The sequence below is a fragment of the Hyperolius riggenbachi genome, chromosome 1, assembly GCF_040937935.1.
Source record: "Hyperolius riggenbachi isolate aHypRig1 chromosome 1, aHypRig1.pri, whole genome shotgun sequence".
Taxonomy (NCBI): domain Eukaryota; kingdom Metazoa; phylum Chordata; class Amphibia; order Anura; family Hyperoliidae; genus Hyperolius; species Hyperolius riggenbachi.
The window spans coordinates 348,005,682-348,019,946 of record NC_090646.1 but is presented as its reverse complement, the minus strand read 5'-3'; the positions used below and the strand labels follow the sequence as shown (position 1 = coordinate 348,019,946).

At 44.7% G+C, this 14,265-nt stretch overlaps 1 protein-coding gene across 5 annotated transcripts in view; it reads right to left on the bottom strand.

Moving 5' to 3' along the window:
- MIER2 (MIER family member 2) overlaps nt 1-14,265 on the bottom strand; it is an 89,099-nt gene that overhangs the window by 58,975 nt on the left and 15,859 nt on the right. The window lies entirely within an intron of this gene.

Below are 14,265 nucleotides of genomic sequence, written 5' to 3'. Positions count from 1 at the left end.
TTACAGCCAGCCAAGGAACTGAAACATAACTGTACTAAGCTGACAAGCAGAGACAGATGAGAAATTTTCACTTCACAGCTGCTGTATGTATATATTAAAACTAATGAATAAAATGCAATAGCAGCTATCAGAGCAGATAAACTGTACTTTGGGACCTTGTAATTTGTAAACAAGCAATATTATTTGTGCACAAATGCAAATATGGTAACTGAATGGGTAATACAAAGTAGGAAAACACATTTTTATTGAATGTTATGTTGGTTTTAGTCTACTTTAGCAAGAGATATATGGAGTCTGCCATATTTATTTCCTTTTAACCAATACCAGTTGCCTGGCTGTTCTGTTGATCATCTGCCTCTAATACATTTAGCCATAGAACTATGGTGACTTTTCTGCAAACCACTGTGTAAACGTTGGGCCACTGTAAAATCATTGTACATAGCAGGAGGTGGGGATGCTGATCCACACATGCTCTGTTCAGGAGAACCAACAGAGTGGTTTACCTCTTCCCACTTCATGCTTAGTAAACTTTGAGATTGAGATTTGCTGGAGGATGTAAGCCTCTGCTCTACTACCTGCCACATGTACAGTGGAGGAAATAATTATTTGACCCCTCACTGATTTTGTAAGTTTGACCAATGACAAAGAAATGAAAAGTCTCAGAACAGTATCATTTCAATGGTAGGTTTATTTTAACAGTGGCAGATAGCACACCAAAAGGAAAATCGAAAAAATAACCTTAAATAAAAAGATAGCAACTGATTTGCATTTCATTGAGTGAAATAAGTTTTTGAACCCTCTAACAATAAAAGACTTAATACTTAGTGGAAAAACCCTTGTTTGCAAACAGAGGTCAAACGTTTCTTGTAATTGATGACCAAGTTTGCACACATTTTAGGAGGAATGTTGGTCCACTCCTCTTTGCAGATCATCTCTAAATCCCTAAGGTTTTGAGGCTGTCTCTGTGCAACTCTGAGCTTGAGCTCCCTCCATAGGTTTTCTATTGGATTAAGGTCCGGAGACTGACTAGGCCACTCCATGACCTTAATGTGCTTCTTCTTGAGCCACTCCTTTGATGCCTTTGCTGTATGTTTTGGGTCATTGTCGTGCTGGAACACCCATCCACGACCCATTTTCAGTTTCCTGGCAGAGGGAAGGAGGTTTTCGTTCAGGATTTCACGATACATGGCTCCGTCCATTTTCCCGTTAATGCGATTAAGTTGTCCTGTGCCCTTAGCAGAAAAACACCCCCAAAGCAAAATGTTTCCACCCCCATGCTTGACGGTGGGGACGGTGTTTTGGGGGTCATAGGCAGCATTTTTCTTCCTCCAAACACAGCGAGTTGAGTTAATGCCAAAGAGCTCTATTTTGGTCTCATCAGACCACAGCACCTTCTCCCAGTCACTCACAGAATCATTCAGGTGTTCATTGGCAAACTTCAGACGGGCCTGCACATGTGCCTTCTTGAGCAGGGGGACCTTGCTAGCCCTGCAGGATTTTAATCCATTGCGGTGTAATGCGTTTCCAATGGTTTTCTTGGTGACTGTGGTCCCTGCTAATTTGAGGTCATTCACTAACTCCTCCCGTGTAGTTCTAGGATGCTTTTTCACCTTTCTCAGAACCATTGACACCCCACGAGGTGAGATCTTGCGTGGAGCCCCAGAGCGAGGTCGATTGATGGTCATTTTGTGCTCCTTCCATTTTCGAACAATCGCACCAACAGTTGTCACCTTCTCTCCCAGCTTCTTGCTAATGGTTTTGTAGCCCATTCCAGCCTTGTGCAGGTCTACAATTTTGTCTCTGACATCCTTGGACAGCTCTTTGGTCTTTCCCATGTTGGAGAGTTTGGAGTCTGCTTGATTGATTGATTCTGTGGACAGGTGTCTTTTATACAGGTGACTAGTTAAGACAGGTGTCCTTAATGAGGGTGACTAATTGAGTAGAAGTGTCTAACCACTCTGTGGGAGCCAGAACTCTTAATGGTTGGTAGGGGTTCAAAAACTTATTTCACTCAATGAAATGCAAATCAGTTGCTATCTTTTATTTAAGGTTATTTTTTCGATTTTCCTTTTGATGTGCTATCTGCCACTGTTAAAACAAACCTACCATTGAAATGATACTGTTCTAAGACTTTTCATTTCTTTGTCATTGGACAAACTTACAAAATCAGTGAGGGGTCAAATAATTATTTCCTCCACTGTATATTTTCAAAAAACAAAAAAAATAAAAAGCTACAGCATGGCTTAGCATCGACTATAGCTTCTTTGAGTAGTCAGCCAAGAGACACATTTTTAACCACTTCCTGTAAATGGAGGTTTATAAACATCCATTTTGTGCACCTTTAGTGCAAATAGGAGGTTTATAAAAGGCCTACTATTCTGCTAAAGTGCACATGCTCATGCAATGCACTAGAACCCTTCGGTCTATGGCACAAAGTGGTAAAAATGGCTAGGCAAACCTTCAGAACCTGTTCTCGTAGTAATACTGCAGCAACAAGGTTATGGTGTGACGTTGCAGCTCTCAAGTTGTAAGGTATAATGCGACAAAGTTTAATTTTAAATTTAAAGACATTAGTCCTCACTAGAGATGGTCAGAGGGATGCAAACAATTTTGAGTTGATACAAATGTAAAGGTTATTTTATGCAAATGTATGCAGCTTGGAAATGGACGGGGCTGTAATTTCGAGAAATTCAGAATCTGGATCCCTCTTTTGCCAAATTTCCTTTTGATCGGAGAGATGTCAAGGTTCCTGGATCACCGCAGACTGAACTAGAAAGATCTCCTAGACCTAGACTATTAGGGCGTCACTAAGACAGGGTTCACACTGATCATTACAACACAACTTTTTTCACGTGCGTTTCTTCATGTTAAAATCTGTGTTCGTATGGCAATTTTATGTGCCCTTTTTTTTTCCAATGCAGCAATATAAAGTCAATGGGAATTCACATGTGAATTGATGGTGCAAAATGTAGGTTTTTTTCCCACACATGTTAAAACACAATTTCGCAAATTTTAGCAATGCAATTCTCCATTGAATTGAATGTCAGATGTGTGGCAAACATGTTTTCACATGTCCGCAAGCACATTTTACTGTGAACCCTGCCTAGGACAACGGTTACTTCTTCTTGAACAGTGTTCCTTACTGGTCTATATGTTAGGTTAAACCACTTATTGAAAAACCGAAAGTATATATATCTATACCCCATGGGAGGACTATTCCCGTTCCAGAGATGTAGATATGCGTAACTCGCCACGTTGCCGTTATACATGCTCCTGTCGCCACCCGTTAATTCACAGATCAGTGACTATGAATACCGTTACCATTCACCAATCTAAGTGCCTGTCATCAAGGATTACCGGCATCAATGAGATTCCAGTGGTCATTGACAACAGTGAAAATAAAGTATACAAGTGTTTCTTCCTATAACACATGCATGTGTATACACTAGGGTATAAAAAGTGTGCGTGTGTGCATGCGTATATCTAGTGGCCAAATAGTAAAATTACACCTACATACATCCCATTAAATAAAATTACATAAAATACCCCATTAACTCCTTACCTCCCCTCCCATAGTTATCAAAATAAATCTCTTTTATAAAAAAAAAAAGTGACATTTAAAAACAAATACATAAATAGTTATCTTAGAGCCTCAACTTTTTTTTTAATATGTATGTCATGAGGATATATTACGGTTATTCTTGCAAATACGGGTTTGTAATTAGTGATATAGTTTAAACGAACGCAAAGCTGAAAAATACACCTTTATTTCGAAATAAAATATTATCGCTATACAGTGTAGACATAACTTAAACGGCGTAATATCCGGGACAAATAGGCAAATAAAATACATGGGTTTTAACTACAGTAGCATACATTTTAAAACTATAATGGCTGAAAACTGAAAAAGAATGATTTTCTTCATTTTTCTTACTATTCCCATTAAAATGCATTTAGTGTAAAATAATTCTTAGCAGACGGTACCACCCAAAGAAAGTCCAAATAAAGGAAAACAAAAAAAAAATTAAAAAATAGATCATTTTGTTGTGAAAAGTAGTAATAAAGTTATTGGCAAATTAAAGGGAGGAGTGCTGAAATGTGAAAATTGCTCTGGTCCATAAGGGGAAAAAACCCTCAGTGGTGAACTAGTTAGAGCACACCTGAAGTGAGAGGGATGGAGGCTGCCATGATTATTTCCTTTTAAACTATACCAATACGATCGCTCCCGCACGACCATCCTCAGCCTCCCGCAGCGCCGGTACTGGGTCTCCGCACTTCCGTCAGTCGGACGTCGGAGCTTATGGGGCTGGAGGAAGCCCCAGGTATGTATAAATCTTTCTATTTTTATGAGCTTTGAGTCCCTTCAGGGTAGCTAGTACTATGAAACTAGGATTATGGGCCCATTTCCACTGTGTGCATACACAAGCAGGGTTGTGGAGGCGGACAAAAATTATCTGACTCCGAGTTTATGAAATCACCAACTCAGAGTACCCAAAATTGCTCCGATTCAGACTCCTCAACTCTGACTCCTTAGTCTAATTTTTACAAAAGTTATGGATTTGGTTCAAAAATCATCCGACTTCAACTCCTCAGTTTATTAAAACCACTGACTCAGACTCCAGGTACCCAAAATTGCTCCGACTCAGACTCCACAGCCCTGTAAACAAGTTATATAATCCTGTATCAACTCTAAATTTACATCTCATTGACCATTCCATGTAATAAACATCTATTAAATCTATTGCGTAATCTTTTCCCTGAAGGTGGGTTGTGGATGAAACTGACCCTCTTGAATTTTTTGTATTTTAAAACCTTTAAATTGCGAAAGTAAAAACCGCCATTTGGTTTTGGAGCCAGAATGAAAGAAGAATAAAAACCTTTATTTGCAACTTTCTGGACAACTCCCTTAAAGAGAGTCTGAAGCCAATTTAAAAGCTAACAATTACTCTCACATGGTAAGTGGGTTTTCACGTTGATTCCACGACAGGTCCACCAGGAGACTGGACCGCCCATCCCTGGGACAGGAAGAACAGACAAAGTTTAAATAGCCACCTCCCAACGCCTACCTTCAGTGCTTTGACTATTACCATGTAAGGGTAGGAGACTTACCGTTTGAGTTGTGGGTGGGTTAACCCACCTGTCGTGGAATCAGCGTGGAAACCCAATTACCAGGTGAGAGTAATTGTAAGCTTCCACTTGACTCCATGACAGGTCCACCAGGAGATATACAATATTACCTCCCTCAGGGTGGGACAACTGCAGACAGTACTTTACGACCAAAACCCAAGTCCTGATTGCTTGGTAGATCCAAACGGTAGTGCTTTATGAACGTATCATAGGAAGACCATGTGGCAGCTTATCAAATTTGTAGAACAGAAGTTTCTCTCTGCCCAGGAAGACGAGAAAGCCTTAGTAGAATGAGCCTTTACATTCTTTGGCGCTGGCTTTCCTGCAATCTCATATGCTTTGTCAATACAAAGTTTCAACCAATTGCTGAGCGTACTTTTGGACGCTTTAACCCTTTTCAGGCACCCTGAAACTGAACAAACAAAGTTTCTACCTTTCTTCAGGAAGAAGTTTTGTCCAAATAAAGTAAAATTATTTTTCTCACATCCAGTGAGTTAAATTTTTCCTCTTTTTTTGTTTGAAGGATTCTGACATAAAGAGGGAATGAAGATTTCCTGCTCTCTGTGGAAATCAGACATCAACTTCGGAGTATTTTCCTGTCCTGGGATTAGATCGGATTTCTGAACATTCAGAATCCATCCCAGATCCTTCAGAACTCCAAGCACAATCTGGATATGCTCCTGGAGCAGATCTTTTGTTTGTGCCGCTATCAGAAGATCCTCTAGATAGGGAACTAGAATAATCTTCTGCATTCTTATAAAGGCAACAACCTCTGTCACGATCTTTGTGAAAATCCTGGGAGCGCTTAAAATCCCAAATAGGAGAGCTTTGAACTGGATGTGAAGGATCTGGGATTGAATCTTTACGGCAGTTCTCAAATACTTCCAGTGCATTGGATGGATGGGGACATGGTGTATGCATCCATGAAGTAATTCTTCCCCAGAAGAAGGATTGTGGAATGAATGGACTCCATGCAGAATCTCTTGTACTTCACAAACTGGATTAGAGACCGAAGATTTATGATAAGGTGGAAGTCGCCGTTCGGCTTCGGAACCAGAAAGAGTGGAATAGAATCCTTTCCTCCTTTTCTGGTGAAGGAACCTCTTCCACAACCCCCTTCTGGAAAAGAGATCCCACAGCCTTTTCCATTGCCGCCTGCTGGACTGGACACCGAAGAGAGCCAGTTACCCTAAAAGATCTTGGGGGAACTTGCATAAATTGAATTTTGTAGCCATGCTTGATGGTTCTGCAGATGCATTTGTTGTTTGATACCTTCTGCCATGCCGGAAATAAATTTTTTAGCCTTCTCCCCACCTGAGCATAGTCATTGTTCTGACTGAGATTTGGAGGGGTTGTCTGAGGGTTTGAGGTTGAAAAGGAAACCTTTTGTTTTTTCTTTTTTGTTTTGCCATTTCTTGCCAGAATCAATTTTCGGACTCCTCCTAGGGGCCCGAAACTTCCTTTTGGAAGATTTCTTTCTCTTACCCGCTGGAAAAACTTTTTTCCTTTCGCCTGCTCTTTCGAGTACTCTAAAGCAGAGCCAAACAGCAATTTTCCTTGATGTTCCTTCCTGTTTTGTGACACCATCCCCATCCCAATTTTTTTGCAACAGGAATCTCCTGACAGAGTTAATTAGTGCTAGACTGCGGGCAGAAATTCTGACTGCTTCGCTAGATGCGTCCGCAAGAAATTTTGCAGCAAGTTTCAACGTCGATGACTGAAAAATATTCTCAGGCTGAGAACCACTCTTCAAAAGTGATTGCAATTCCTGCAAACAAATAATCAAGCACCGAGCAGTACAGGTCGCTGCTAAATTTGGTGCACATGAGGCGGAAACCGCTTCCCATGATTTCTTAAGAGTTTCCATTTTTCTCTGAGAGCATCTTCAAATAGGATGGGTGCATCTTTGGATAATTTTGAAATGGCTAGGTCTAGTATTGGGCATTTTGACCATTTAGACTGTTCCTCTTCATTGAATGGATAGCGTCTTTTAAACACTTTGTTAATTACCAGCTTTTTATCTGGTTCCTTCCACTCTGTTTCCATTAAGTCTCTCATGGTTTTGTGAACCAGAAACACTAACCCTTTAGACACTTAATGTTCTGAATACATCTCATCTTCAACTGTAGAGGGTTTCGGAAAATCAAACTGAATATTAAAGGGAAGGTTCAGGGAGGGTGGGTTAAAAATAAAAATCAAATTCCACTTACCTGGGGCTTCCTCCAGCCCGTGGCAGGCAGGAGGTGCCCTCGCAGGCCGCTCCGCAGGCTCCCTGTGGTCTCCGGTGGCGCGCCCGACCTGGCCAGGCCGGCTGCCAGGTCGGGCTCTTCTGCGCTCCAAGGCCCGGAACTTCTGCGTCCCACGCCGGCGCTCTGACGTCATCGGACGTCCTTCGGGCTCTACTGCGCATGCGCAGAACTACTGCGCATGCGCAGTAGAGCACGGAGGACGTCCGATGACGTCAGAGCGCCGGCGTGGGACGCAGAAGTTCCGGGCCTTGGAGCGCAGAAGAGCCCGACCTGGCAGCCGGCCTGGCCAGGTCGGGCGCGCCACCGGGAGCCTGCGGAGCGGCGGCGAGGGCACCTCCTGCCTGCCACGGGCTGGAGGAAGCCCCAGGTAAGTGGAATTTGATTTTTATTTTTAACCCACCCTCCCTGAACCTTCCCTTTAAGAGCGGAATAAATAAGTTCTAATAATTCATCTGATTGTTCATGGAGTAATTTAAATTTAACCCTTGAGGAGCACCTAGGTGTCATCTTCCTGGCCAGAAGACCCCCTCCTCCCCCCCCAGCTGGCTCCGCTTCCTTCGAAGAGGACCCCAAAACCCTTGGCTGTTGAAATGGCCTAGGTAAATCAGCATCCTCATCTTGCTGAGATACCCTAGACTATGATGGTAAAGCAGTGGAAACATTTTCATTAAGACATTTTTCAGATAATTGATCCTGAAATTTCGAAAGCATACTATTAAACATGTCTCCCTGTTCATGCTTCACCACAGACAAAATGCAAGCATTACATAAGGGTTTTGGCTAGGAAACAGCAAGTTGTTTACGACAGATCCCACAGGTCCTGGATTCAGATTCATCCACGGAAGAAGCAGGTCTTGGGTTCTGCAAAAGAACAGAACCACCATAAGTGAGCCGCCACAAACTTGCTATACCCTGCCAATATCAAGTGCTTACCTAGCTTGTACTGGCTTGTGCAGCTGGCCCCATGGCCTGAGAGGAGGAAAGTTCCATGGTGGCAGAGGGAGTGGTGGATCCTTCCAGCAGCAGTCTATGACTGCTATAGCTGCTATTCTCTCGAACAAGTGTCTATTTAAATAGACGCCGCACAGCGCGGCGACCCAGGTGCAGCCTGGTCCGCCCCCAGCCGGCGGAAGAGCCGGGATTGATGACTTCCGCCGGATGCCGTCATCGTGGGACGCACACCTGCCCTGGACCGCACGCGTGCGCTGCAACAGGCGGAGGAACTTCCGCATGCACTAAGTGGAACAGAGTTCCGTGCTTAGGGGAGCGCTGCGCCTGACCGAGAAGGTCGCCTGGGATCTCCTCCTACGAGGGATGCAAACCAGGCGGCCACAGCACTCCCCCGGACTCACCCTCTGGTCCCGGCAGCCCAGGAAACTCCATCTGTTCTTCCCGGGGGCAGGAAGAACACTGAAGATAGGCAGTGGGAGGTGGCTATTTAAACTTTGTCTGTTCTTCCTGTCCCAGGGATGGCCGGTCCAGTCTCCTGGTGGACCTGTCGTGGAGTCAAGAGGAAACTTGTTTTTACCTGTTATTTAGGTTAAGGAATATCGCCAGTGCTAAAATGCCACATTCCCGCGGCAGAACAAGGGTTTTATACCCCCCAAATCCCCGGGGCAAAAAACGAGGAGCACTTCCTGGTAGAGGCAGAGCTTTCTGCTATAGCTTTGCCTCTACTCACATCGATCGCCGTCTCTCCCCGCCTCTCTCATTCTTTTACTGAGAGGGGCGGCGATCAGCGGAGGATTGATGCTAATGGAGGCAGAGCTACAGTGCTAAGCTCTGCCTCCCCGGGCAGCAAAATCCACGACTTTGAAAGTCATGGATTTTTGCCCCAGGATTTGGGGGTATAAAACCCTCGTTCTGCCGCAGGAATGCAGCGTTTTAGCACTGGCCATATTCCTTAACCAAAAGAACAGGTAAAAAGTTTTTAAATTGGCTTCAGAGTCTCTTTAAGGAGGACACACATACAATATAATATAATGATCCAATTTTACAGCAATTTGATAAAAACAATTGGCTTCCCCCTCCAGAGAGCTGGAGGCCTGGCTTAGAAGATGTAACGCCACCTTTACAAAACCACCATTGTTTTATTCTGGTACAGGTGCAGGGCCTTCTTACATGGAATAGAGTAAGCGGGCGGTGAGTAAATAAGATTGCAGGTATACCAAAGCATTATTGCATACATTGATAGTGTCCCTGCCACTGACGTTAAGTTACACTGCAGGTCCGCTTTAAAGACACAAAGGTTTCCCTCATTTGTGACTAGAAAGAGAAAATCATCACTTTTCAGAGATGCACCACTCTTGCGTTAACACTATATTAACAATATTAATTGTATATGCATCTCAGAAAGTGTTAGCATAATCCTCTTTACAAAGTAAAACTATACAATGTTTTCCCTATGGCATTTATGGGTTTCTGGATCCTAAAAAAAAATGAAAAAAAATTGAGATTTCACTACAACACTTTAAAAATATTAGGCCACTGCCATTCCAAGCCACTAGAGCAGCCTTTCTAAACCTTTTTACCCTGGAGGAACCCTGCAAATAACTCTTGGATCTCGAGGAACCCCTGCAAACAATGTTTTGATCTCGAGGAACCCCTGCATTTATTTTGCAGGAAGCATGGTCTTTAAAAGTATGTGTAGCTGTTTATTTCATTACTACCTATTACACTGCCATTATACTGTCTCCTGAGCCCCCAATTTAGTGCTTCTTGTTACACTACCACCTATTATAGTGTGCTCTATTATACTTCCCCCCCCCCACGATGGGGGAAAATGCCTAGGAACCCCTGCAGAGTGCTCAAGGAACCCTGGGGTTCCAGGGAACCCTGGTTGAGAAAGCCTGCACTAGAGTATGTAAATATATTGCTTTAAACTATTGGCATATCTTGTGTCTGCTTGGAGGAGTTGCGTACACCACTGCCTCTTCAAGTTTTAAACTTTTTGGATACTTTTACTCTTTTAGCGCCTCTGTATCCATACTACCTTGTACAAGTCCACCCGCAGTGGAAGGGTGTTACCCCCTTTGTTTCCTTATCTAAGGAGAGTGACTGCTTAATCCTGAGTGGGGTCAGGTCTAATATCCCCATCTGCATTTACAATGGTTGACTATGTGGTAACCCTGACCTGTGAGTATAACTATTTACTCTACTATCTTAACCTCCACTACCAGTACATACTACACTATATTGGGCTCTCAGTGTCCCCTCTTTTATATAATATAGAACAAACACCCATTCCTTGTCTTCTATTGTACCAGATGCCCAGTCCTGACTCCCAGAGCCCATAGTATGCATTATAAAAAAAAAATAAAGTGCAATCACAAAAAGGCTTTATATTAAAAGGCAAATGCCTCGCCATCTCCAGGCTTCTGTCTGATTTGTCCATGTGGTTCTAGGTCTACCCCATATGCGGTGAAAGTGACATGCTATATCACATCTGCCCAACAAAGTGCTAGGCCCTACAAGGAGTAGTCTTGGTGACAGAGCAAGGGGCAGTCCAACAGGGGTCACTACACACCAATGACTGGTGCTCACGCCTACTTGCCCCCTATAAAATAATAATAATAATAAGATTCATCTCTTGGGATGCCCCCAGTTAGGTAAGCAAAACAGCCACATACATATCCAACAGCCTCCATCATGACAACCTGGAGGAAAACACGAGGGAGACCCTAGCTGACTGGCCCCACGTGACGCCGCCGACACTGGCCTCGCAGCGGATCAGTATTCCATGATGCTAGCTGTGTCACCTCTTCAGGACCCGGGACCCCGCCTGCTCTCTTCCTCACTTGCAGGGATGGGGACTCATGGACGGATGGGCAGACATTAGCTCCTGGTCAGCTGGGGTGTAGCTAGCTAAACGGGCTGCCATCTAAGCAAACTGCGTGCTCGATCAGCTGGCCTGCAAGGGATTCAGGCTGCCCCGTCCCACTGTCTCCAGATTGCAACTCGCCGCTGACTGGATTCCTCCACGCTGCCTGTCCTGCCGCATCCATGGAAACCAGGTTGCTTTCTGCACCTATTGGGGGGGGGGGGGGGGGGGTCCTTCACCACTGCTAGTCCACAGGGTTCCGCAACTAGCAAACTAGCAGTAAAGCTTCAGCTCCGTCCACCAGCTGATCAGGGCAGCATCGGCAGCACAGCCCTGGCTCCAACCAGGAGGAGGAAATCGCAGCTATCTTGGCTCCAATCACCAGCCGACCAGCTCCAGGACAAGGCAAGTGTGCCCTGCCACTCTCCACTCATGCCAGACCTTGCCAGCCCTGCTTCTCCCTCCTCCATTCTAGACCATGCCAGCCTGCACCATGGCCTGGATCTTCACAATAGTGGGCGGTCTGCGGTCTCCTCAGCCATTATTACTGCCAAGTCCGGTTACCAGACCCCCGATCGCTCTATATAAGGCCGCAACCAGGTGCTAAATTTAGGTGCAACCTGGATACTCCAGTCACCGTTCACCACGCCAGCCCCACCAATCTCTCTACTGGGGGGTGCATGCCATCCTCATCGAATATTGCAGAAACCACATCGCTTCACCCAAACAGGCAGCTCACATGGGACTACTTCAGTCAGCCAGCCAACCAGAAAACCAACCGACCAGGTTCCACCGCAACCCTACAGAGGACACACTTTTTCTCTCTCTCTCCTCCCCAAGGACAGTCCAAGGGGCATCTGATTTCAAGTATCACTGCAAAGTGTTTGGAGTGCCATAGACGGCAGCGGATTAACCCCTTGGTCCCTCTTCTTGGTTGTTCTTTTTGTATCTCGTATCTATGCCTAAACTTGTATAATCTTCTTTATCTACTGTATGCCTAAAGTATATTACTGTACCACTGCTTTTTGTTTTTACTGCATCACTGTAGGTCTACTGTACCACTGCTGACCCTGTAGTGCCAAAACCAATTCCGGGTACAACCCCTGTTGTACTTGGCGAAATAAACCGATTCTGATATTTGTCCAGCAGGAGCCGCTCAGTGGCAATCTAGATGGATATATTCATCCTGCAGTGTTGCGGCGGTTGCACGCTCAGTCCCGGCGGCTATTACAGGGGATCGATTGTGGAGGGGGAACGAGTGTTCCCCCGAGGCAACCCACCCCCTATGAATGAATGAATCAACATGCCTCAAAACACGAGGCATGTTGATTCATAAATTACAAGTGTCAAAAAGTAGGCTACTTGCCTCAGAGATAGCGACAAATATTATTGCTAATCTGAGGGGGCTATAGCGCGGCGGTGGGGGGACACAGAGGCATGTCATGAGGCAGAGAACATGCCTCTGTGTCCCATCTGCCCACATCGGGTTCTCTTTAACTAATGCAGCCTGAATGGCTGAAGCCTCTTTCCTTCCTGTTTTCCCCTCCCACAACTCTGTTCCTCTTTGATTGGCCAATATTTCTCAATGCACTTTCGACTGCAGACCAGGGTTGGAGTTTCTGAAGACTGAGAAGGGGGCAGGCAATGATACAAAGACAGAGTAAGGGAGGAAATTATGTCAGGATTGGCTTCAAGATTGTCACAGACAAAATGGAAAATCCTAAGAAGGATTTTCTCTTTTTTTTTTACTACAGAAAAATCCAGGGCTGTGGAGTCGGAGTCGAAGCAATTTTGGGTACCCGGAGTTGGCGATTTCACAAACTGAGGAGTCGGATGATTTTGTACAAAATTTACAGCCCTGGAAAGTATTAGACTAAGGAGTGGGAGTCGGAGCCATTTTGGGTACCCGGAGTCGGTGGTTTCATAAACTGAGGAGTCTGAAGATTTTTGTACGGAATCCACAGCCCTGGAAAAATCACTAAAATAAAAATGTGGACAGTGCAATGCATATGTTATGCATGCAGAGCAAGTATTTATCTATTAATACATGTGTTTTTTTTTCTGAGATAGTATGGCTGACAGCTCCACTTTAACACCAGCAATGTGAAATCTTCTTTGTTGAGCTGTAAAACAAATGGGAGTAATGATAATTAAACTTTTTAGCACTGCCTTGTCATTGGTCTTTTCTCAGATAAGAGGGTTTTGTTTTTGACTTACTTTTCAGGAAACTGCACTTAAAGAACAACTGACCTGAGAGGTATATGGACACCACCGTATTCATTTCCTTTTAAACAACGCACCTTGCTTGGCTGTCCTGTAGTTCCTCTTCCTCTAATACTTTTAGTTATAGACCCTAAACAAGCATGCACATCAGATGTTTAACATAAGTGTGACTGGATTTATCGCATGCTTGTCTCAGGTGTGTGACAGACACTACTGCTGCATGAATGATCAGCAGGATGCAAGGCAACTAATATTGTTTGAACGTAAATAAATATGGCAGCTTCTATATCCCCCGGGAGCAGTTATCCGTTAACCCCCTTGGCGGTACGCAGTTTCTGAGGCTGCGTCCGCCAGGATTTTTTTTTGCCCCAAAAACATTTTTTAAACGCTTTAGCTAGCATTGCGCTAGCTAAGTGTATGCCCAAAGTTGCTCCGGTCCCCCCATGCCCGCCGATCGCCTCCAGCTATACATACCTCGCCACGATCCCACGAAAAGCGCAGTTTCCCGATCGGCTTCCGGCACTGCTATGGCGACGATCGGAGATGACGTCATTGATGTCAGCCGCAATCCCGATCGCCGTCATCGCGAAGCCTGGAGCCGATTGGGCGGCTGCGCCGGCGTGGGAACGCTGGGGGGTACATATAGCGGAAGCTATTGCGGGCGATTGGCGGGGACCGGAGCAACTTTGAGCATACGCTTAGCTAGCGAACCGCTAGCTAAACCATATGCCACCATTAAAAAAAAAAAAGTCCTGGGGCCATGTGATCCTCCGCGGCGGCTACCCCGTATGTAGCACGGGGTTACCGCTAAGGAGGTTAAATTGTACCTGAGACGTAAAGATATAA